The sequence below is a fragment of the Marmota monax genome, unplaced genomic scaffold (genome assembly GCF_021218885.2).
Source record: "Marmota monax isolate L192 unplaced genomic scaffold, Marmota_monax_Labrador192_F-V1.1 WCK01_AAM20220418_F8-fsc00839, whole genome shotgun sequence".
Lineage (NCBI taxonomy): Eukaryota > Metazoa > Chordata > Mammalia > Rodentia > Sciuridae > Marmota > Marmota monax.
The window spans coordinates 81,819-105,097 of record NW_026692056.1 but is presented as its reverse complement, the minus strand read 5'-3'; the positions used below and the strand labels follow the sequence as shown (position 1 = coordinate 105,097).

The following is a 23,279-nucleotide window of genomic DNA, read 5'->3' as shown; positions in this document are numbered from 1 at the left end:
AGGCACTGGGTTCAATCCTCAGCAACACAAAAAAGTAAATAAATAGAGAAAAGTATTCTGTACAGCTACAACTAAAAATGTTTTTAAAAAAACTATACGCAAAAGCCGGGCGCGGTGCTGGGTTTGTAATTCAGTGGTAGAGCGCTCGCCTCACACTTGGGAGGCCTTGGGTTCCATCCTCAGCTCCACATAAAAATAAATAAATAAATAAATAAAGGTATTATGTCCATCTACAACTAAAAACAAAACAAAACAAAAAAACAGCTGTGCTTGGTGGTACACATCTGTAATCCCAGCAGCTTGGGAGGCAGAGACAGGAGGATCAAAGCGAGCCTCAGCAACAGAGAGATGTTAATCAACTCCATGAAACTTCTGTCTTTAAATAAAAAAATATACAAAATAGGGCTGGGGATGTGGCTCAGTGGTCGAGGGTAGATCATGGTCATATTCTGGTTTTAAATGCTAGAAAGGGGCATCTAGATTTTGTTTTGTAGTTTGTAAGACATTTAAGAGGGCATGAAAAATCATAGTTGTTCATTAAAAGATTGATTCGACAGAACTATTTGCTTTGAGATAGGGAGAGGCTAAATGCAGGGACAAATTGTACGAGTAGTTATCACAGCAGGGCAGATAATCTCTCGAGTTAGGGGGATTGGAGAGGAGGGCACTCGAGAAGTTATTGCAAAGCTACAACATATAGAACCTGGCAACTGAGTGCATATGGTGATGAAATAAGGGAAGAATTTTAAAAAATGACTTTGGTATTAAAAGTCTCCCTGATAGATAGGATGGTGGTACTTCAAGAAAATTTAAGAAATGCAGGAGGAAAATCAGATTTAGGTTGACATTAGAAAAGATGCTCTGGTAAGGAAAAAACATATTCAAACTACATTTTAGAAAAAAAAATAATTTTTAGGCATCTATATCCATCTATTCATCTCTCTCTTTCTCTATATCTATCTATCTATCTATATCTATATATCTATATCTATCTATCTATATCTATATATATATATATATACATATCTATATCTATATATAGATAGATATCTATATCTATCTATCTATATATCTATATCTATCTATCTATATATATATATATATATATATATATATATATATATATATATATTTGACTTTAACTGATGACAATGATAAAAATGAGAAAGGCACTGGGGACATCTTGAATTTTTGCACTGAGGTAATGAGTGTCCAGGTTACTTGTATTTAATACTATTTCCTTTATTACTTAAGTGTATTTATCTCTCAGACTGAGGGTTGAAAAAATTCTTCTTGTAACTTTAAGCTGACCTTCATGGTTAGCCAAGTGTCTGAGGTCTATAGATTTTCTTACTGCATTCAAAATCTTTAGCCAAGGGAATTCTTAAAAGAGCACAAAAGATCTTTACTGTACCAACAACAAAAAGTGTCCATCCTTGGAAAGACTTGATTTAAGCTTTTAGCTTACATGCTCTTTGAACACTTAAAATGAAGGACTTTCTAGATTAAATCTGATATGCTTAACAAATTTAAAATAAATAGCCCATAGACAATTGCTGTCATGAAATGAAATACAATTTCTAAGTTGGCAATCTCTCTGAGAAGGAGTATTCAGATTTCCAAATTGGTTAAGATTTAATAATAATAATAATAATAATAATAATAATAATAATAATAATAATAATAATAATTGCTTAACCAATTGCTTCACATGGTACTAAATAGGGAGGGAAGATCTGTTATTACAAGGGAGTCATTTATTTTTATTTTATTTTTATTTTTTGAGTCATTTTATAACACAAAATATCCTAAGCAATACTTTATTCCATATCTATGGCTTTGCATTTTCAATCTGAAATCACAGTAGGAATATGCAGTAGGCTCAACTAGAATGGTATTTATAGTGCTATAGTTAACTTCACTGATTTTTAATTCTCCCTTGAATCTTAAGAGCTGTCTTTATGAGAAGCTATTCTTTTGTCTGGCTGTTGGAGGGACAGGAGGGCTGAGGCTCAAGGTATGTTGAGACACCAAGCACAATTTCCTTTCATTAGCATGCTTTGAAATTCTAAGAAAAGGTGGGAGGTTGCTTTGTGGGAACAGAAGAATGCTACATGCTTGGCAAGTCAGTTTGGCCAAAGGAGAGTATAGCAGAATCCTGATGGTTTTAATACAAAGTAAAAACACCAGAACAATGCAGATAACAACAACAAAAAAGATAGAAAAAAACATTTTTTTCCTAATGACATGTAGAAAAAGAAACTGAGATAAATGCATAAGCAACTGGCTTAAAATCAAATTTTATTTAAAAATCCATATTTTTGCTTCAATTTTTGGCTTATTTTTAGTGCAGAATTGATAGTTAACACTTAGCTATTCAATCACCTTCGTTTGTAGAACTCTTTTTGTGGGTCAAGTTTACTGGCTTTGCACTAATGTGATAAGTCTGGGCTGGAGCAAAAATTATGTTGCTTCCTCCAGATCAAAGCTGTTAGTAAAGAGGGACATGGTGCTTATGTTGTGTAGAAGACACAAAGATAGTGAGAAAGGATTCCATCTTCTTTGCTTGTATAGTGGCATTTAGTTTTAAATATACATATGTGCTTTGATATATACTGCAATTGTTATCCTGCAAAGTTGTATATAAACTAATTTTTTTGGTTGTTAATCAAATTTGAATGGCTCCATCATAGTTTCAGACTTCCTTTGTCTTTATTGCTGATTTTTATTTTATTTATTTTTAGTACTGGGGATTGATCTCAGGGACACTTGACCACTGAGCCACATCCCCAGCTCTATTTTGTATTTTATTTAGGGACAGGGTCTCACTGAGTTGCTCAGCACTTTGCTTTTCCTGAGGCTGGCTTTGAACTTGAGGTGCTTCTGCCTCAGCCTCCTAAACTGCTGTGATCACAGGCATGTGCCACCACACCCAGCTGCTGATTGATTTTTAATTGACAGAAGTTTCTAAGACTTTCATTTCAAGTTTCTCTACTATTTTTAACCTCTGCTTTGTAAATCCTAATGCACATTCATTTGTTATGATTTTCAAATGTCCTTTATAATGTAAAAAATGGCCCTTTCTTCTACCTCCTTAATTTAAACTTTGGAAGTCTAGATTTCTGTAACAATAACAATATCAGGAGGCTGGGGATATAGCTCAGTTGGTAGGGTGAGTGCCTCACATGCACAAGGCCCTGGATTCAATCCAAGCACCACCAAATAAATAAATAAATAAATAAACAAAACCCAACAATATCAGCAAGCACTAATAGAATACTTATTACTATTAGGTATTATTCCAGAATAAGCACTTCATGTATTCATTTATTCAAACCTCATATTTAATGAAATAGGTGACATTTTCTTAGATTTCACAGATGAAGAAATTGAGGCACAGGGAGATTAAACAACTCTCCTAAGATTACCCAATCAGTAAGCAATATATAGGGTTTGCTAAATTAGATTCACAACTCTAATTACAGGCACATTTGTTTAGAATCTGTTAATTTATTTATTTGTTCAAAAATATACATATTGCATTCCTACGCATTGAGAGCACTTCTTCTATGCACTGAAGAAACAGCAGTGGACAAGGCACACAAAATTCCTGTGCTCATGAACTTCCACAGGCTTTAAATGGACACATAACAAGCAAGCAAATATGTAATATCAAATAGTAATAGGGCAATGGAAAAGAGTAAAACAGGGGAAGGAGATGGTCAAAGTCGGTGGTGGCCATGGGAAGAGGCAAGATGCTATTTTGGGGGGATTATCAGGGATTGAACCCAGGGTTGCTTAACCACTTAGCTACATCTTCAGCCCCTTTGTCTTTTATTTTTTATTATGAGACAAGTCTTGCTAAGTTGCAGAGACTGACTTTGAACTTGAGATTCTACTGCCTCAGCCTCCCAAACTGTGAGGATTACAAATGTGCACCACTGTGCCTGGCTAAGGTGCTATTTTTTGATAGATTGTCCAGAAAGGCTTCTCTAGGATGTCTGAATGACATGAGTGACAAAGCCATGAGCACACATGGTAGGAGAGTATACCAGGCAGAAGAAGAACAGATGCAAAGGCCCAGAGGAAGGAAGGAGCTATTGCCTTCAAGGAACAATCACAAAAGTAGAGAAGAGTAAAGAACCAGGAGAGTGGTAGAAAATGAAGTCAGAGGTATCCAGGAAGGAGGAGGCCATGAAAAAAAGTTTGAATTTTACTGAGTGTGAAAGGAGAATGTAGGAGGATTCTGCACAAGTGTGTGGCATTATCTGATTTGTGTTTTTTTTTTCATTCATAAATACACAATTTTATTTGCTATTTTCAGGAGAAAATTAGGCATTAAATGGTAAGCTGATAAAATATGGATACCGAAAAAAGTACAAAAGTATAAATATCACCTTAGAATAAATTTTAGTGAATTAAGTCTTAATATCTTTAAGTTAAAAAACAAAAACAAAACAACCCACAAGCCTACCTATTATGTCAATGTCAAAATCAAAAAATGCTAAGCACCCAGCAGCTCCCCAGGGCCAACACAGGGACACCTTCCCTTGGAGCTCTGCTGGGTAGGACTGGGTCAGCCAGTGGCTAAATCTGCCCTATAGAAAGGTTTTTATAAATTGTTTAAGCTGAACCTTTAACAACATACAAGAAGCCTTATGAAAGGAGGAGGTAAATCCTAGATGCTGGAGAACTTGCTTAATCAGGCTATTGGCAAAGAAGGAAAAAAAGAGGACCTAGGCAAGAAGTTTCTGGAAGCATTGACATTGGACAGTGTCAGATCCTCTGACCTCACACAGGCAACTCCAGTGGTCAGTCTGCACAGCTCCACTGGGAAGCAGAGTTCAAGAGGCAGAGCTTTCTCACTGGGGCCATGCCCCCAGCCCCCACTCAAGAGTCTTAGAGCCTGAAGGGGGCAGCCTCTACAGCAACCCCAGCAGCCTCCATGGCACACTGGCTGGGTCATGTAAGTTGTGTCAAGTCTCAAATGCTCCAGGAGTATTAGAAAGAAGAACTGCATAGTTTTACAGAGAAAACAGAGCCAGAGTGGAAGAGACACATGATGCACTGTAAACATCCCGACTCTTCAACGTGACTCCGAGTGTCAGCTCCAGAAGCTAGGGGACAGGACTCCACCTAGCCTCCATCCCAGGTGTGACAAAGGCACTGGTGGGCACCAGCTCCCCAATGAGACCTCAAGTGGAAACCATGAGGCAAAACTTCTACTTCCCTTTTAACTATTTGACAGATCCATCTAAAACATAGCAACACTTTTAGGCATTTCTAAAGAGTATAAGCATTGGGTAATGTATCCACACTTTAAAAAAGGTATACAAAGTTCTCTTGCCTAGAAAATACAAATCAAGAAGCCTTGACTGTCCTGGCTGTGCAGGCTGGAATAAGAGCCTGGCTCTGAAGGAGGCCGGTCCTCAGGGTAGGTGCTCAGAAAGTAGTGATGATGTGGAGTCCACCATTGTCAGGGGTCTTCGCCAAGGTTGAGAAACTGTCAACTGATCACACTGAAGGCAGAGCATCCTCCCTGACCCAAGGATGATGTTCAGGTGCTCAAGCCGTGATCACCCAGCATCTGGACCTGAGCCACGGTGTGCTGGACAATCCACATGGCTGCTGCCCCTTCCTCCTGGTGAGGCCTGAGCTGCTATCACAGACTGTGAATGTAGCACCAAGGGCCCTGCCCTTCAGATGGTCTTCAGGACTATGCAGGCTAGTTGGGAGCACCCTGCCTCAGTCCCATGCAGCACTGAGAAAGAACAGAGCAGGCTCCCAGAGAGCCCCCCTGGCCCCTGTGCCTCCTGTCTATGGGGATGCCTGGCATTAGACAGCTGGGTTGTCTCTCACCAGCCACCTCTGTGGCAAAAAAGGATGCACACCCAGATCTCTAGAGAAATGATCAAAAGAAGTTTTCTTCTCACAGACGTACTTCCTGGACATGGCGGTTCACTGAATCTTGGGCAAAAGTATATCATTTCTTCGGCTGTCAGTGCTGCATCTCACATCCTTGAGCCCTGTTCCTGCAAAATCTTGGCCTTCTCGCTGGGCTCACTGGTTGTGCCATATGGGGTGTTGGGCAGATCCTTGGAAACCACACAGAAGAGCTCGGCCTGGTCTTTGTTCCCATAGTTGTAAGAGGAGCCAATGCTGACCAGCTGCTCAAATTTCCAGCCATCAGGCATGGTGGACACCATCTGTGTGAGCTCCTCCTCCTGACACTGAACACTGGGTATACATGCTTCACAGGCACCTGTGATGTTTTGCTGTCTCCTTCTCTAATTTTGTCCTTTACAAGTTTTATGAGTGAGGTGATGTTGTAAAATTCTGCCTCTTCCCACACTCCTTCCTCAGTGAGGTCTTTGTTAAGGACCAGCTTCCCATGTCTCAAGGAGTTCAACACAGCTCCATGGTCCCTGGGATCCTGTCAATTAAATAGGCACCCCTTTCACCCCAGGGCCAGAGTCCAGGGAGAAAAAGTAGGTCTGCAGCCAAGTCAGGGGTCTGGGGGACCTCCTCGTCCACCACTGGAGGCGGGAGGCGAGGGCAAAGGGCGCCCCTGGCACAGCTACGGGGTCCCTGAGGCAGGAGTGGGCGCCAGGGTGCAGTGCTGTCCTGTGGCCCAGGCGTGGGGCCAGGGCCCCTGGCGGGCCTGCGCTGCCCTCACCTTGTCTGAGTCCAGGTCGGTGTAGGCCTGCCACAAGTGGTACAGGAAGGACTTCGGTCCCGGAACAGTGTCTGCTGGGGGGTGGGGAAGTAAGTGACACTGACATTGAGCCCATTGAGCAGGACCCCCTGAGACAGGCTGCCAGGGCGCTGAGCCAGGGCGCCCGCTGAGCCCTGCTCTTCAGCGGCAGCATAGGCCACCTCCCAGTCTGGCCCCATGGCCTCCTAGGGCTGCTGGCAGCAGCTCTGAGAGATTCTCCACCAGGATCTCAGCAAGCCCTGCTACAGCGCTGATTTGTGTTTTTGAAAAGGTAACTGGCTCTGGATGTTGTGTGAAGAACTTCCTAGAGGGGGTCCCTTAGAAGATTGTCACTGGCTGATAGACAATAGTGGCCTAGACTCATCTACTCAGATGGGGAAGACATGTTATGCTTTAGATTCCTTGTAAGCAGCCAAGTAGAGACTTTGACAAGGTGATCAAAATAGAAATCTAGAACTTTGCTGGATTGTTAGAGAAGGAGATATAATTTTGGAAGTTATCAATGTATAGATGTATTAAAAACCTGGGATTGATTATGATCTGGAAGTGAATGTAAATAGAAAAGAGAGCCCTAGGACTCAATGAAGTGTTCTTAGTATTCTGTGAATAATCTCAAAGATCCCTCTTTCCAACACCAATAACAGTCATTGGTGATCATTGTCTAGATTCATTAATTCATTAGTGTTTAAAATGATGGTAATCTAATTCTATCATTCTTTCTTCAAATTATTAACTAGAATCTTCTATAAGGAGAAAACTCCTGTGGGTGCCATGGTGCTTACCTTTAATTCCAGGGACATGGGAGGCTGAGGCAGGAGGCATGAAAGTTCAAGGCCAGTGTCAGCAATCTAGCAAGACCTTCAGCAACTTAGTGAGATCCTTTCTCAGAATAAAAAGGGTTTGGGATGTGGCTTAGCAGTAAAGTGCCCCTGAGTTCAAAGTCCAGTTGAGAGAGAGAGAACTCAAAAGACTAATCCAGTAAAAACTTGCTTTGGGTTAGGGAATGATCCAACCAGGCTGTTGCTGATGTCTTGAGGATCCTGGACTCTCTCCATAAGCACTAACCTACTTCTCCTTTGCAGTTCTATACTCCTCTGGGTCTTTAAATCTTATCTATGAAATTGGTGAATGGAAAAAGAGAATGGAGGATTACATGTGGCAGAACTCTGCAGGCTAGACCCGGAAGCTACTTTTTGCTGCCTGAATTCCCTTGGCTAGAACAGTCATCTGGCTGCAGCTAACTGCAAGTGAGATCAGGAAATGAAGTTCAGTTGTATGAGGAAAGTGGAAATACTTTGGCAAATAGTTACAGGATTATAACCTGTGATAGAAGCTGTAAATTAAAATAATATGTTCAGATGAGAATAATAGGGTGGGAGAAGGGAGCAATTTCAGGAAAGTCCTTTGTTATGAGGTAAACATAAAAACTCTTGGTCTTAAGGCATACCTGGGATCATGCTTAAGAGGCCTAAAAACTGAGAAATCAAGAAGCAGTGGGAAAGCTGAATGAGGTGGCTCAGGCCTATAATCCTAGCAGTGGGGGAAGCTGAGGCAGGAGGATCGCAAGTTCAAGGCCAGCCTCAGCATCTTAATGAGATCCTGTCTCAAAATAAAAATAAAATAAAAAGAACTGATGATGTAGCTCAGTGGTAGAGTGCCCCTGGTTTTAATCCCCAGTACTTGGAGGGGGGGACTTTTAAAAAGTACTCTAACAGGAAGTTCCCTTTCTAACACATTGCTCCACTATTTTGGAGAATTGGGGGAGCGGTGGGTAATTAGTTGATAATAGGGGTTTTCTTTCAAGAAGCAAGAATGACCTTAAGGGACAGTCAATCCTTGAGTAGTATCATTGTCAGAAAAAAAATGGAATGATATTAATAATTCTAAAATGAATGTCATATTTGATAACTTCTCCCAATTTTTATTTTACATATATTGTATCTTTTGATGCTGGGAACTAGACCTAGGTCCTTGTACATGCTAATCATGCACTCTAACAACATGCTACTCTCCAAACACCCCCCTTCTAAAATGTAATTGTTAGATGTCTTATAAACTTAAAAAACTACATAAGAAATTTACCTGTGTGGACTGTAATATAGCCTTCAGGCCTTTGTTAACAAAAGTTCACACATAAATGCACAGGTAAAGTTTTTGGGCCCTGTTATCTTAAACACCTCAAATGGCTTTTCACCCACCCACTCCACCCCTTATCTCCCCTTTTCCTTGTGCTGGGAATTGAACACAGAGCCTCCTACATGCTAGGTAAATCTCTACTACTTAGCTGTATCCTCTTCGGCACTTTTAATTTTCTCTTTGAGACAGGGTCCCACCGAGTTGCTGAGGTTGGTCTCCAACTTGCTATCCTTCTGCCTCAGCCTCTCTAGTCACTGGGATAACAGGCATATGGCACCACAGGCCAGTTTGGTTTGGCACTTACCTATGTTGTAGTCAATTGATATTTGTAACCAGGGCAACATACTCATTCCCATGCTAAAGATCTGCTGAGGAGATACAGGAACCTTTTGTTATTTTTTTTCCCTTCCTGCCTGGGATAAAATCAGGGGTAGAGAACCAGAATTTCTCTTTTGCTTGCAGTCTGGACAAAATTGTGTTTATTATCCCCCCTGGCCGGCTAGGGTTTGGAAGAGCATTTGCATCAGATGCCAAGGCTGACCCATGAATAAGCAGCAGAGGCCACTTTTAGTCTTAGCCCTTGAGTTTTATAGAAACTATAGAAGTGACTCAAAGAACTCTTTGTAGACCTGCCTATTGTTTCTTCATTAGAATTTCCTCCCTGTTCTCTTTCTGGACATTGCTTCACAAGGTGAGGCTGGGCCCTCCAGGGCTCTGTGAGCATGGGGAGAAACTGGCTGCTCCCTGAGACCTTGAAGTCCTGCCACACTATTCACCAGGGCTGGGTCCTCACCTTGGCTCAATGACTACAGTGTTCCTAGTGTAGAAAACACTCTTTTAGGTAAGACCAACAAATGTCCTGCTGCCTAGTGATAGATGTTTGGCTTGGCATGTTACACTTGCATTTGGCAATCTCATAAAGAGGCCAAGCCAACCACGTGATCCAGAGGGAGAAAAATAAGATCAAATGCTAAAATACTGGACCAGTTCCCCAGCAGCTGACAGATGGATAAGAGAAGAGGCCCTGATGTTTATATATTGACTATATTTTTTTTTTTAAAGAGAGAGAGAGAGAACTTTTTAATATTTATTTTTTAGTTTTTGGCGGACACAACATCTTTATTTGTATGTGGTGCTGAGGATCGAACCTGGGCCACACGCATGCCAGGCGAGCGCGCTACCACTTGCGCCACATCCCCAGCCCCAACTATGTTGTTAATAGAGGAACATTTTGAAATCCTTGCGGGTTGATATCAAGAAGTTAAAATGCTTAAAACCAAATGTTTCATGTTATCTTATTTTATTAGTGAGCAGCTGGTAATACTTTGAAAATTTCCAAATCTAGCATCATCTCAGTTTTGATGGTACTTTGGGGTTCTAGTGTACATTTGTGTGTGTGCTAGACTGAATGAAGAACTGTTTATTTTTTTTTCTTTTTTAAAATTGATTTTCTTTAATTTCCATCAAAGTAAAAATAAGATACTATTGGAGAGTTTTTATAGAAAAACAAGTGTTTTGCCATTTTCCTAGTCCCACTTGCCACAGACAAATATTCTCCCATTTTGGCAGGTTAAAAAGACTAAAACCTTTAATGCTGATTTTTATCCCTGTATTCCTTTCAACTAGTCCCTGAAAAGTTACATCTGCAAGTAATCTGGTGCATATCCTTCAAGAATTCATTTCTCAGCTCATCACAAACATACATACGGTTATGCATTGCCTAGGGTTGGGCTATGTCCTGAAAAATGTATCTTTAGGCAATTTGTCATTGTATGAACACCACAGTATGTACTTATACAAACTGGAACAATTACCATGCCAATAACCACTAGATATCATGTTATAGGACAACCATTGTGTTTGTGGACTGCTGTGTTATTCAGCACATGACTGTACATATGTAGAAACAGCAGCCACTTTTTAATCACCAGTACTGCAAAAAATAATTATTTTTTCTTTTTAGTATTCTGGTAATGACCTCCAGACATTAAATTATATGCTTTTGCTGATATTTCTTTATTTCTCAATTTAAAAGTTACTGTCTTCTGAGTACAGTGGTTCATACCTGTAATCCCATCTATTCAGGAGGTTGAGGCAGGAGGATTGCATGTTTGGGACCAGACTGGGCAATGTAGGAAGACCATGTCTCAAAATTAAACATAAATAAGGGCTAGGGGTATAGCTCAGTGGTAAAGTACTTGCCTAGCATGCAGGAGGCCCTGGGTTCTATCCCTAGGAACACAAAACCATGAAGGATACTATCTATTCACTTTCTGTATTCCATGTGAATATCTTTGGAAGAAAGTTCCAGACAGGAGCAACAGCAAAAGCCTCAAAGCAGGAGTGTGAGATGGTGGAGGGCCACATGGATCAATTTAGGGATTTTTTTTTTTAACTCTAGGTTCAATGGGAAACCGCTGCAAGGTTTTGAGCAGAGAAGTGACATGGTCTGACCTGTGTTTAGAAGGCTGTGTGTGTCTTCCATGTTGAGAGGTGCAGGAAGACATTGGTGGAGGCAGGGGACTGACCATTCAGCTCTTAAATAACCCAGAAAGATGAGGTTCCTTCTGAGTAGGCAGTGCTCTTGGAGTTAGTGAAGTAGCCCATTCTGGATATGCTTTTTTTTTTTGGTAAGGTATATTTTTGTATATTTAATTGCTATTTTAAAATTTTAATGTATTTTTTTTTGCTAATCACTTGTTTAAAAACAAAACATGCATGTAATTGATTGAAACACATGTAAATAAAAAGCAGGTTTTGAAAATACTTAATGTTCGAGTGTGTGCATTTCAACTCAGAGTAGTTGCCTGGGTAGCAAGACTTGGAAATACAAAGGGAAAGGTTCTGCTCAAGCAGAGGAGGTAGGTGCTGATGCCTCTGGCCACTTCTGTAACAGGCCATAGTATGAGAATGCTAGGCTTCAAATGGAGATTACAGTGTAAGTCCAGGCCTTACCAACCACCCTGGCTTCAATTATACAGACACATGTTGACAGTCTCCCAACTGTGAACTCAGGGTGGCCTGAAGTAGCAGGACTGGGCTTTTTCCCCGTTCAGCCCACATGACCCCAAGGGCTCACCCCCAAACCAACCCTCTTGCTAATATCCCAGACCTGAAAGTATTTGTCTTGAAGAGAAAAAGTCTTGGTCCAAAATCCTCTAAGCCAGTGCTACTCCTCGCTCCTCACTAGGACATCTGTAGCTTAGCTTCAGTCCCATGGCTTCAGGAAAACTGGTTGTGAGGCCATCTATGACCTTGTAGTTGAATCTGGACAGCCTCATCAATTCTCCACCAGGTGCCTGAAGACCTACACTCAGTCTGAGCCACAGGCCCCTATGAATAGCTTGTTTTGTCTCTTATTCCTTCACTGCCCATTTCATTACTATTATTTTTCTCATGCTGTTGGAATTCACAAAATCCCCTTGCTTTTCCTATCTGCATGCACATTATCCAGCTCTGTATCTCTGACTTAAAAACTCAGCTGCCTATTTGACAGTCCAAAATCAATCATAGGTGCCCTTACTGCCCTCATCTCCCTACACCCAGCCACCTCCTACCCCTTACCAGCCACCCTCCTCCTATCAGTTCAGGCCATATATTTTTCTCTGCACCATAGCCACAGCCCACATACTGCTTCTACTGGGGGTAGGATAAGGTGAGACACTCAGGACACCAGGTGGAAAGCAGACTAAGACAACCGCTGAGAGAAGACAGTGTGTTGGCCATGGTGACCACCCTGAGTGCACCTTATGGTCTGGAGGTTGTGAGATGGCAGGAAGCTTGGATGAGGATGTGCACATCTGCAGGGATAGCTTGGAAGTAGAATTAATAAAGAAAGAAAGATATCTTTGTCGTATGCTTTTTCTGCATCTATCGAGATGATCATATGGTTCTTATCTTTAAGTCTATTGATGTGGTGAATAACATTTATTGATTTCCGTATATTTAACCAGCCTTGCATCCCAGGCATGAATCCTACTTGATCATGGTGCACAATTTTTTTGATATGCTTTTGTACTCGATTCACCAGGATTTTATTGAGAATTTTTGCATCTAAGTTCATTAGAGATATTGGTCTGTAGTTTTCTTTCTTTGAAGTGTCTTTGGTTTCGGGATCAGGGTGATGTTGGCCTCATAGAATGAATTTGGAAGAGCTCCTTCTTTTTCTATTTCTTGAAATAGCTTGAAAAGGATTGGTATTAATTCTTCTTTGAAGGTTTTGTAAAAGTCCGCTGTATATCCCTCTGGTCCAGGGCTTTTCTTGGTTGGTAGTCTTTTGATGGCCTCTTCTATTTCTTCCTTTGTTATTGGTCTGTTTAAATTGTATGTGTCTTCCTGATTCAATCTGGGCAGATCATATGACTTAAGAAATTTATCGATATCTTCACTATCTTCTATTTTATTGGAATATAGGGTTTCAAAGTACTTTCTAATTATCTTCTGTATTTCTGTAGTGTCTGTTATGATATTGCCTTTTTCATCCCATATGTTAGTAATTTGAGTTCTCTCTCTTCTTCTCTTCGTTAGCATGGCTAAGGGTCTGTCGATTTTATTTATTTTTTTAAAGAACCAACTTTTAGTTTTATCAATTTTTTCAATGTTTTTTTTGTTTCAATTTTGTTGATTTCCGCTCTGATTTTAATTATTTCTTGTCTTCTACTACATTTGCTGTTGTTTTGCTCTTCCTTTTCTAGGGTTTTAAGATGTAGTGTGAGTTCATTTATTTGTTGTTTTTTTCTTTTTTTAAGGAATGAACTCCAGGAAATGAATTTCCCTCTTAAAACTGCTTTCATTGTGTCCCATAGATTCCGGTATGTTGTGTCTGTATTGTCGTTTATATCTAAGAATTTTTTAATTTCCTCCTTTATGTCTTCTGTAACCCATTGATCATTCAGTAACATATTGTTCATTTTCCAGGTGATGCAGGATTTTTCCTTCCTTCTTTTATCATTGATTTCCAGTTTCATTCCATTATGGTCAGATATGGTGCATGGTATTATCTCCACACCTTTGTATTTACTGAGAGTCACCCTATGGCATAATATATGGCCTATCTTTGAGTAGGATCCATGTGCTGCTGAGAAGAACGTGTATACACTTGATGATGGCTGATATATTCTATATATGTCTGTTAAGTCTAGGTTATTGATTGCATTATTGAGTTTTATAGTTTCTTTATTCAGCTTTTGTCTAGAGGATCTGTCCAATGGCAAGAGTGGTGTGTTGAAGTCCCCCATAATTATTGTGTTGTGGTCTGTTTGACTCTTGAACTTGAGGAGAGTTTGTTTTATGAACGTCACAGCACCATTGTTTGGTGCATACAAATTGATAATTGTTATGTCTTGATGGTGGATGGTTCCTTTTAACAGTATATAGTGTCCTTCTTTATCCCTTTTGATTAACTTAGGTTTGAAGTTGATTTTATTAGATATGAGTATGGCCACTCCTGCTTGCTTCCGAGGGCCATGTAAGTGGTATGATTTTTCCCAACCTTTCGCCTTCAGCCTGTGTATGTCTTTTCCTATCTTATGAGTCTCCTGAAGGCAGCATATTGTTGGATTTGTTTTTTTAATCCAGGTTACTAGCCTATGTCTCTTGATTGGTGAATTCAAGCCATTAACATTTAAGGTTACAATTGAAATATGGTTTGTACTTCCAGTCATGTTTATTTATTTATTTATTTTAGTTTGGCTAGTGTTTCCTCTTTGGTTATTTTTCTCCCCCCTTTACTGAGATACCTCCCACTGTTAGTTTTGGGCGCTATTTTTCAATTCCTCTTCTTGTAGTATTTTGCTCAAAATGCTTTGCCGTGCTGGTTTTCTGGCTGCGAATTCTTTTAGCTTTTGTTTATCGTGAAATATTTTAATTTCATTGTCAAATCTGAAGCTTAATTTTGCTGGATACAGTATTCTTGGTTGGAATCCATTATTTTTCAGCGTTTGAAATATGTTGTTCCAGGATCTTCTCGCTTTCAAAGTCTGTGATGAAAAATCAGTCGTTAACCTAATTGGTTTACCTCTGATTGTAATCTGCCTCCTTTCCCTCGTAGCTTTTAATATTCTCTCCTTGTTCTGTATGTTGGCTATCTTCATAATTATATGTCTTGGAGTTGGTCTATTATGGTTTTGGATGTTTGGGGTCCTGTAGGCTTCCAGGATTTGGCAATCCATTCCATCTTTCATCTCTGGGAAGGTTTCTAGGATTATTTCATTTAATAGGTTGTCCATTCCTTTGGTTTGAACCTCTATGCCTTCTTCTATCCCAGTGACTCTCAAATTTGTTTTTTTTTTTTTATGAGATCCCATATCTCTTGGATAGATTGCTCGTGAGATTTAAGCATCTTTTCTGTGTTGACTATATTCTTTTCAAGTTGATAAACTTTGTCTTCATTATCTGATGTTCTGACTTCTACTTGATCTAGTCTATTTGTAATATTCTTGTTAGAGTTTTTAATCTGGTTTATGGTTTCCTGCATTTCTAGGATTACTGTTTGTTTGTTTTTTTTTTTTTTTTAAATCTCTATCTCCTGGTAAAGCCAGTTCTTTGCAGTTTGAATTTGTTTGTTGAATTCGTTTTCAAAATATACTTTCATTGCTTGGACTTGCTGTCTCATGTCTTCTCTAATATTCCGTTCCATCTGAGTTAGGTATGCCTTGAGTTCTTTCCCTGTCCATGTTTCTGATGCTTCTAGGTCCTCCTGTAGATTTAAGTTGTCCTGCATTGTTTGTAATCCTTTTTTCCCTTGTTTTTTCATGTTTTTCACGTTACTTTCCAGCTCTGTTTGACTGCTGTGTAACTGCTTTCTCCTATAAATTTGTTTTGGCTTTGTATATCTCTGTTGTCTCTCCTTCGTGGTGGGAGATTATGCCTAGAAATGTTGGGCTTTATTGTACTTTAAAGCTGATTCATTCAATTCATAAAATGCTTCTGGGTTCTGTATGCATATAGTGATGTGTTGTTTGTTCTTAGGACTTTATGTTTAGGTTAGGTGCTATGATGGTATGAGGGTTAGTATGTCTTGGCTACTTTAGAAGATTGCTCTACTGAAGGGGGATACTAACAGGTGATTGGATCAGGGTGTTGGTAGTAGCTAGGTATTTAGGAGCCCTATAGACAGCCTCGAGATATTCACCTATTTGCATTTAGACAATTACACGTAATGGAAGACGTAACACTTGGGATGAAAGTTGGGGGATAGGGGAAGGAAGGTGCTCTTAAAAAGAAATAAGGAGAGAGAGAGATAGATTAGAGGAGAATGAAAAGAACAATAAAACTTGAAACGGGAAAGCAAGACAGAAGGAAAAGGGGAGAAAGGAACAGAGAGAGAAGAAGAAAAAAAATTGAAATCTTAGAGATCCATTTTCTTCTCTTCCAGTAGGCGGAGCTGTGCCCTCCAAGCAGAGCTTCTGCCCTCTATGTGCTGATAGCAATCCCTGTAAGGCAGCTCCTGGGAGTCTCAGTCTTGTCAGTCCAGTGCCGTTTCACTTCTCCGGCCCTTCCCCCCGTTCCGTTCCTCCTGTCAGCCAGCCAGCCACGTCCTGTTCACCAGAAGCGGTTCCCAAGAGATCTAGTTACACTTGCAGCCCCACCGCGTGTCCCATTTAAGCCCCAGTGCTGTGGTAAACTGGCAGCTAAGACCTTGGGAGTCGCCGCTGGTGATATGGGGGGTTAGGGGTTGGGAATCCCCTCTGCTTCCCTACAGACACGCCCCCTGAGAGATCCCTGAGGTTTCCTGGCTGCTTGTATCTGGATGGGGTGGGAGTCACACACCTGCTAAAGTAGATTCTGCTGGGAAGGAATTCCGTTGGCCCAACTCCAATGACGTCACTTCTCTGCTATGGCGGGCCCCAGGCTCCTTGCCGGAGTGTCCGAAGGAAGGGGTGAGACTGGTCCATCCCCGGTTGACCTCAGCTCCTGGCTTGCTATTTCATGAAGGCTTGGCTAAAGACCTCTTCCTGCCAAGGTGCGTCTCGGAGGCTGGTGAGACCCAGTCACGTTGTCTGTGGGCGGGCGGGCGGGCAGCCGCACCGTGGCGCGTGGCGCGTGGATAGCGGCTTGCGGATCTGGACCTCTGCGTCTCATGGCAGGGATTTGCTCATCTGGGGCAAACTGTCACTTCAAAAAATCCTAGTAGCTCCCGGCCGGTCTCTCTTCAGTGGAATTTTGCTAGGAGATTCTCCATTGGTAGAATCTAAGCGTATCTATGCGTCTTTCTGACCCCATCACTGAGGGGGTATTGAAAGCGCTGCCTCTCCGCCCGCCGCCATGTTGGATCTCTACCTTTTCACATTTAGATCTTCACCTGAAATGTGTATTTTTATTTCTAGTCCTTAATGCTCATTAACTGATTTCTGCCCCATCAATTCATCAAAGATGCTTAAAAAAATGCTGATGCTTTTTTTTTTTTTTTTTGGCAAATTCAGAAGACACAATTGAGGAACGGGCTCCAAATTTCCTTGTTCAGCTACTCTGAATGTGTGAACATATATTTATATATTGTATACATTTGCAATTGTCAATTTATGTTACATATCAGAAAGTTATTTTTTTCCCTTAGATGCACACACACATGCTCACAGACACACACACACACACACACACACACACACACTAGGATTTTGCTTTAGATACATACACATGCATATATATTCATATATATGTAATACACACACACACATACACACATATCCAAGGAGAAAACAACATTAGGACTTGTTTGGTATTATATGTGCATATATATGTCTCCCTTGGCCCAGGAGGACCACATGGAAGCTTATCTACAGCAACCTTGATTTTGAGCACAACTGAATAAAACAACCACCTCATAAACACAACCACTCAGACAGTTTAGAGGCAGAATCAAAATTGTGTGGGACTCTCCAGCCAAACACAACTAGGGGGAACAATGTGGTCCTCAGCTGAGACCTGAGTGGCCTCAGAATGGGCAGGGCCACAGCCTCCTGACCCCTGCCTTCTGCTGGCGGTTGCAGCACTGCGGAGGCCCCCTGATGCCTGCTACCCAGCTACAGGGCTTGAGCTCTCCTTCCTTTTCGGGCTCTTTGGCACTCTGTCACCATGCCGCGTGGGGTGTGGGGCTTTCTGCTGCCCACGGTGGCCTGTCTTGACTACCACGAAACCTACCGCGTTTTTGAAGAGCTCTTCCGGAAGCTGGACCGTCACGGGTATGGGATGGTGGACATCGAGGAACTGCCAAGAGTGCTGGAAGCCATGGGTGTCCCTCTGATGGAGGACAGCAAGGTAGGCCGCGGTGGCGGCGTCTGGACGACAGGGGTCTGGGGTAGGCCTCTAGGCCCCTCCGTCCTTCCCAGCTCTCCTCAGGGGCTCAGACGTTCTTTCCCAGTGAGCGACTTCCTGCAAATAATGGGGCTCTGGGAACACTTGGGGCAAGTTCATGTTTTATTAGTGAGCTGCTTCGTGAAATGCACAGGGAAACTTACTGTTCTGCCTGAGGGGCCAGCACCACCCAAATACATAGAAGGCAACAAGAACAAACTAAGCCAGTCGAGGGTCCCTCTTGGTGGCTGATGATGTTTCATCCAAGCGCTCTCCTCAAGGGCATCCCAGCTTGGAAACTGGGGCCTGCCCACCTGCAGAGGAGTTGCTCCCAAGGCTCCATCCCTGGGCAAGTGCTCATCAGGGAGCAGGAGCATGTCTTGGGGCTTTCCCATGTGCAGTCGCCTTTTGGCTGATACAGGGAGGGGACAATAATTACATCCACAGATTTACAGCACAACCATATACTAAAGACATATCTATACTATAATACTGTACACTATAGTATAGAATTGTCATAAACAAATGACAGTAGAATTACTATTGTATTTTCAGAGTCTCTTCATTTCTATAGCTGTGTATTTAACCAGTTGACCCAATAAAGTAAAAAAAAAAAAAAAACAAAAACAAAAACAAAAAAAAACAAAAAAACCAGATTTTGTTTTACTTTAAGCTTCTGTAAGAGACTACATGGCCCAATGGGCAGTGTGGGAGAGGTTGTGGGGGTGCAAATATGTTTTAAAAAGGACTGTGACCCCAGATTTTGTAGAAATATTTTTTCAAGATAAGAAACAGAATTAAATTCAGAAAGAGAAAAGAAATAATGTTTAATAAATTTCTCTCTGGAAGACTTGAATTAAATGATGGATGTGAAGGCAAGGGTCTCTGAGTCCAGAAAAATCATGTTAGCATAGTAATAGTCAATGTTAACTGTATCATTCTTAGGAGTTACAAAGTGCATGCCAGAGAAAATGAGATAACTATGTAGTATGAATAATGCTATATCACATTTTACTTATGGAAATTGATGGTTTGTTCCCTGAGGCCTATCAAACCACAGAGATGGCAGTGTTAATAATAGTCAGTATGCATTGGTTACACTGGATTCTTCGAGGCCACGTTTTGTTTCTAGTTTTTTTTTGCATTCACCTTTCATTATACAAATCAAAACAAACAAATAACAATAGCAACACCCTCCCCAGTGGTTATATCATTCTTCCCCACTGAATTTAGCCCTAGAATCTTAGAATAACATTTACCTTTTCAGCAAGAGGTGGATCCTCTCATCTTCTTCATCAGGCTGTCTAGAGTTAGCTCTGTCTTCTGTACCTCCACCTCAGGGATGACTTGGTTCCCCAGGGACATTGGCATTGTTTTTGAACATTTTTGAAGATCCTGACTGTGTGTGTGTACATGCACTTGTGTGTGCAAAGGGCCAGGAATATTGCTAAACATGTCATAGTGCACAAGACAACAAAGAATTACCTGAACCCAAATGTCAATAGTATTGACATTGAGGTACCCTGACTTATTTCAACTGCAAATTCCTAGTGTACCTTGCTCCTCCCTTCCAATAGATGAACATACCAATTACTTCACTGGCTACATGGAGGTGGCCTGAACAAACCTCTTCAGTCTTTCGGTATTCTCATAGTTTACTCAGTTGTAAAATGGGGACAATAATGGTGCTTACCTCTTAGGATTATTTTGATGGTTAATGAGCAAACATAGGGCAAATGCTTAAAATTGCTTGCTGAGATTTAAGCAGTTAATTAGCCTATATATTAAATATGTCAAGTATTAGTTTATCTTTATTTATGCCTGTGCTTACTTTCTTTCCTTTAGTCTCAGGGAGTGAAGTGTTTCTTCTTTTCAACTTTGGTACTTCTTGGCCTCATGTCCTCTTATCTCCTTTAAAAGAGGAAAGGTAAAGGTTTCTTTTCTTTTTCAATGCTTTTGGTGTGTGTTTTTTTTTTTTTTAACAGTGCTGAGTATTATACACAGAGGCTCTCTACCTCTGAAATACATTCCCAGTTTTTTTCATTTCTTTCTTTCTTTTTTCTTTTTTTGAGAGAGGGTCTTGCTAGGTTGTCCAGGCTGACCTCAAACTTCTGATTTTCCTGCATCAGTCTCCTGAGTTGCTGAGATTATAGGAATGTTCCATGGTCCCTAGCCAACTTTCTTTTCTTTATCCTATATTTTCAAATTCTTCCTGTCTCATAACAATGATCCTCCCTTGACTCTGGCTCTCCCATCTTTCCCTTTTCCCCTCTCTGCTCCACTTTCAGTCAAGGTCTTTGACAGAGCAAGGTCTACACTTTCTGTCTTATTTCCCTTACTCCATTTGTCTGTTTCCTTGGTTGCAGGCTTGATCACCACCAGGTTCTGACTCAATCTGTGTATGCTTTGCATTTCATCACACTAGAAGCACATCAGAGAAGGTACCCTGAGCGTACTGCTTACACCGGACATCCTCATTCTCTGTCTCTTTCTTGTGCACACCCCAGCCCACAGGACACACTGTATGGGGGGGCACAGGTACCATTAGACTAGAAGGTGCCAAGTGGGCAAGTGCATTCTCGGTCAGTCAAGGCAGCACAAGGTAATTTCTCAACTATTGGCCTTGGGCATGGCTGACTACAGTCATAGCATCTCTCTATGCCATTTTCATGCCTGGTAAAGGTCCCTGGAGGACAACTGCTGCAAACTCGCAGGCTTGTGTTGGTACAATGCTCAGCGACATAGGTTCCTACTGGACACTTGTCACAGGTTAGTACCTGGCCAGTGGCATGGTCAACATGGCAGTATGTGCCAGTGAGACTTGGGGCCTTCGGTTCTGGCTGAGCCATGGTGGTGGTGCTAAGGAATCTAAGCAGGAGAAAGGAGCCAGTGATCATAGTGGTTCCAATTCCTCATGCAATGCGGTTGCAATAGGCGAGGGTGGTGCTGCTGCTCACAGAGGTCCCCAAGGCTGGGGTGGGGGCGGCGCTCTCAGGGATGCCCGGGGCGGGGCTTGTGGCTCCATGGTAGCTGGAATCCATGGCTGCTATTGCCCAGCACCATATCCACCGCCGCCTCCTGGGTGGGGAGCCCATATACATCCAACACCCCTTGTGCACTGCGGCAGCCAGGCATCCAGGCAGAGGAGGAAGGTGGCAAGGGAGGCACTCAGCACCTGCCAAGTGGACTGTCCTTTCTTCTTTAAGTTAATTATTTCTGGTCTTTTGTCACTTTGACAGGAAGATAATTAACACAATATCTTTATAATCACTTTAGAATTAAGGTTTTGTCTTACTTTCTTAATCTTCAATAGCATCAATCCTATTCTTGGTCCTTTGCTCTTATTATCTTATATACTTTCATAAATTCTATGTAAATTTTAGAACCAGCCTGTTTAGTTACATACACATAAGCATACACACACATATACTCCCTTTTTGGATTTTTATTATAATTTGTTAAATGTGTAGGTTGATTTGCTGGTTAGTTGGCAAATTTATAATATTAAATTTTCTCTCATAAACATTACATCTTCATTTATTTAGATCTTTTTTTTTTAACATGAGCACTTATTTATTGTAAAAGAAAAAAGCAATGACAGTTCCAGGGGATGAGTGGCTACCGTCCTCCTAGCACACAGAATCAGACTCTTGAGTTCTGGAGACATGGGGGTGCACCAGGGACAGCCGAGGCCAAACCACTTTCTAGATGTTCACCGGATCTTATACTTGTCCCACTTCTTTTTAGGGTCATAGGGCTCCCAGCGGATGGCAAGGAAGATGTGCTTGTTCTTCTCATACCAGCTCCTCAGCACCACCTTTCCTGCATGAGACTCATACTTTTCCACAGTGGCATCCCTGAGTAGCCGCCCATCATCATGAACATCAAAGTTAAAGAGTGGCCCACTCTTCCCACGTGCCTTGGTAATGATGAAGTCACAGAAACTGTGATGATGGGGAATGATTAAGTCCTCCTTGATGTACATGAGCTGCCCCACCTCTGCTGACCTGAGCTCACTGAAGTCTTCACGCAGGATCTCAAGTGCCTTCTGGAGGAACTGCTGCATTGTATTGCCCTTTTTCATTTTGACTGTCTGCTGGTGTCCAAAGCCCGCCCAGTAACTGAAGGTGATTTCAATCTCTTCACTCTTAATCTTCTCCTGCTTGGCTTCTCACTCCTGCTACAGCTCTTTCCGGAGACGATTTTCCTCCTCCTCCCTGTCTTGGTCAGGCAAGAAGCTGGTGTCCACATCTGGGTTCTTCCCCAATTTCCTTCTCTTTGTGGTGATCTCTTCCCTTTCCAGCTCCTCCTCATGCATGGCCACCTCCTCCTCCTTTTCGCCTCCCTCCTCTTCTTCCTCCAAGGTGAAGGGCAGGCTAGAGATCTTCTGCTTGGCCTCCTTCTTGCGCTCTTTTCTCGCAGCTTCTCCAGTTTTAGCTGCAGCTCCTTTGACTGCTCCCTCTTGGCCAGCTGTTTCTCCTGCTCCTTCACCAGTGCTTCCTGTTAGGCTTTCATGTCATTCAAGGTCACAAGGCTGACAGTGCTGGACTTGAGCTCTGCCTTCACAGCATCATAGTGTGCAGAGAACTTCTTGTCAATATTGGATTTCATTATGTTCTTTTCTGTGACCCGCTGCTTCCTCTGCTCCATCTGCTCCCGCTGCTCTTCCCATTTCTTCATCAGATTTTTGGTGTGTCCTGCCTCTCTTGGGGCGCCCTTGTACTGAGCCTTGGCTGCGGCAGAGGTGGGAGCGGTGGCAACAACTGAGACAGCAGCCCTGCTAAATCCTAGATTTTTTTTTTTTAACAGAAGGGAACAATACTGAAAAATGTCCATTGGGAGATTTCTCAGTGAAAGCAGTTTCAGCAGTGTGACAAAAGACTACATCAGACTGCAGAGGGCTGTTGAATGAAAGGGAGGTGAGGTGGTGAGGTCTGTTATTGTGGTTTATTGATTTAGAAATATTGAGATAAAGAAAGAGAACAAATGAGCAAGTCTAAATGTTATTTATTTTTTTAAGGATAGGTGAGCTTTGAGGAAGAATATCTGTCAGAGAAGGACATGTTGCACATGATGTAGAGAGAGGAGGTGGCTTATAGCCGACTGGGAGGGGTTGGAACGAACATCTCAAGGT

The 23,279-nt window shown here is 41.7% G+C and overlaps 2 pseudogenes; both read right to left on the bottom strand.

The window, feature by feature from the left end:
- Window positions 1-6,011: 6,011 nt before the first annotated feature.
- Window positions 6,012-6,894, bottom strand: LOC124099424 (BTB/POZ domain-containing protein KCTD5-like; annotated as a pseudogene).
- A 14,963-nt stretch (window positions 6,895-21,857) lies between these two features.
- On the bottom strand, window positions 21,858-22,981 carry LOC124099418 (protein FAM50A-like; annotated as a pseudogene).
- Window positions 22,982-23,279: the final 298 nt, after the last annotated feature.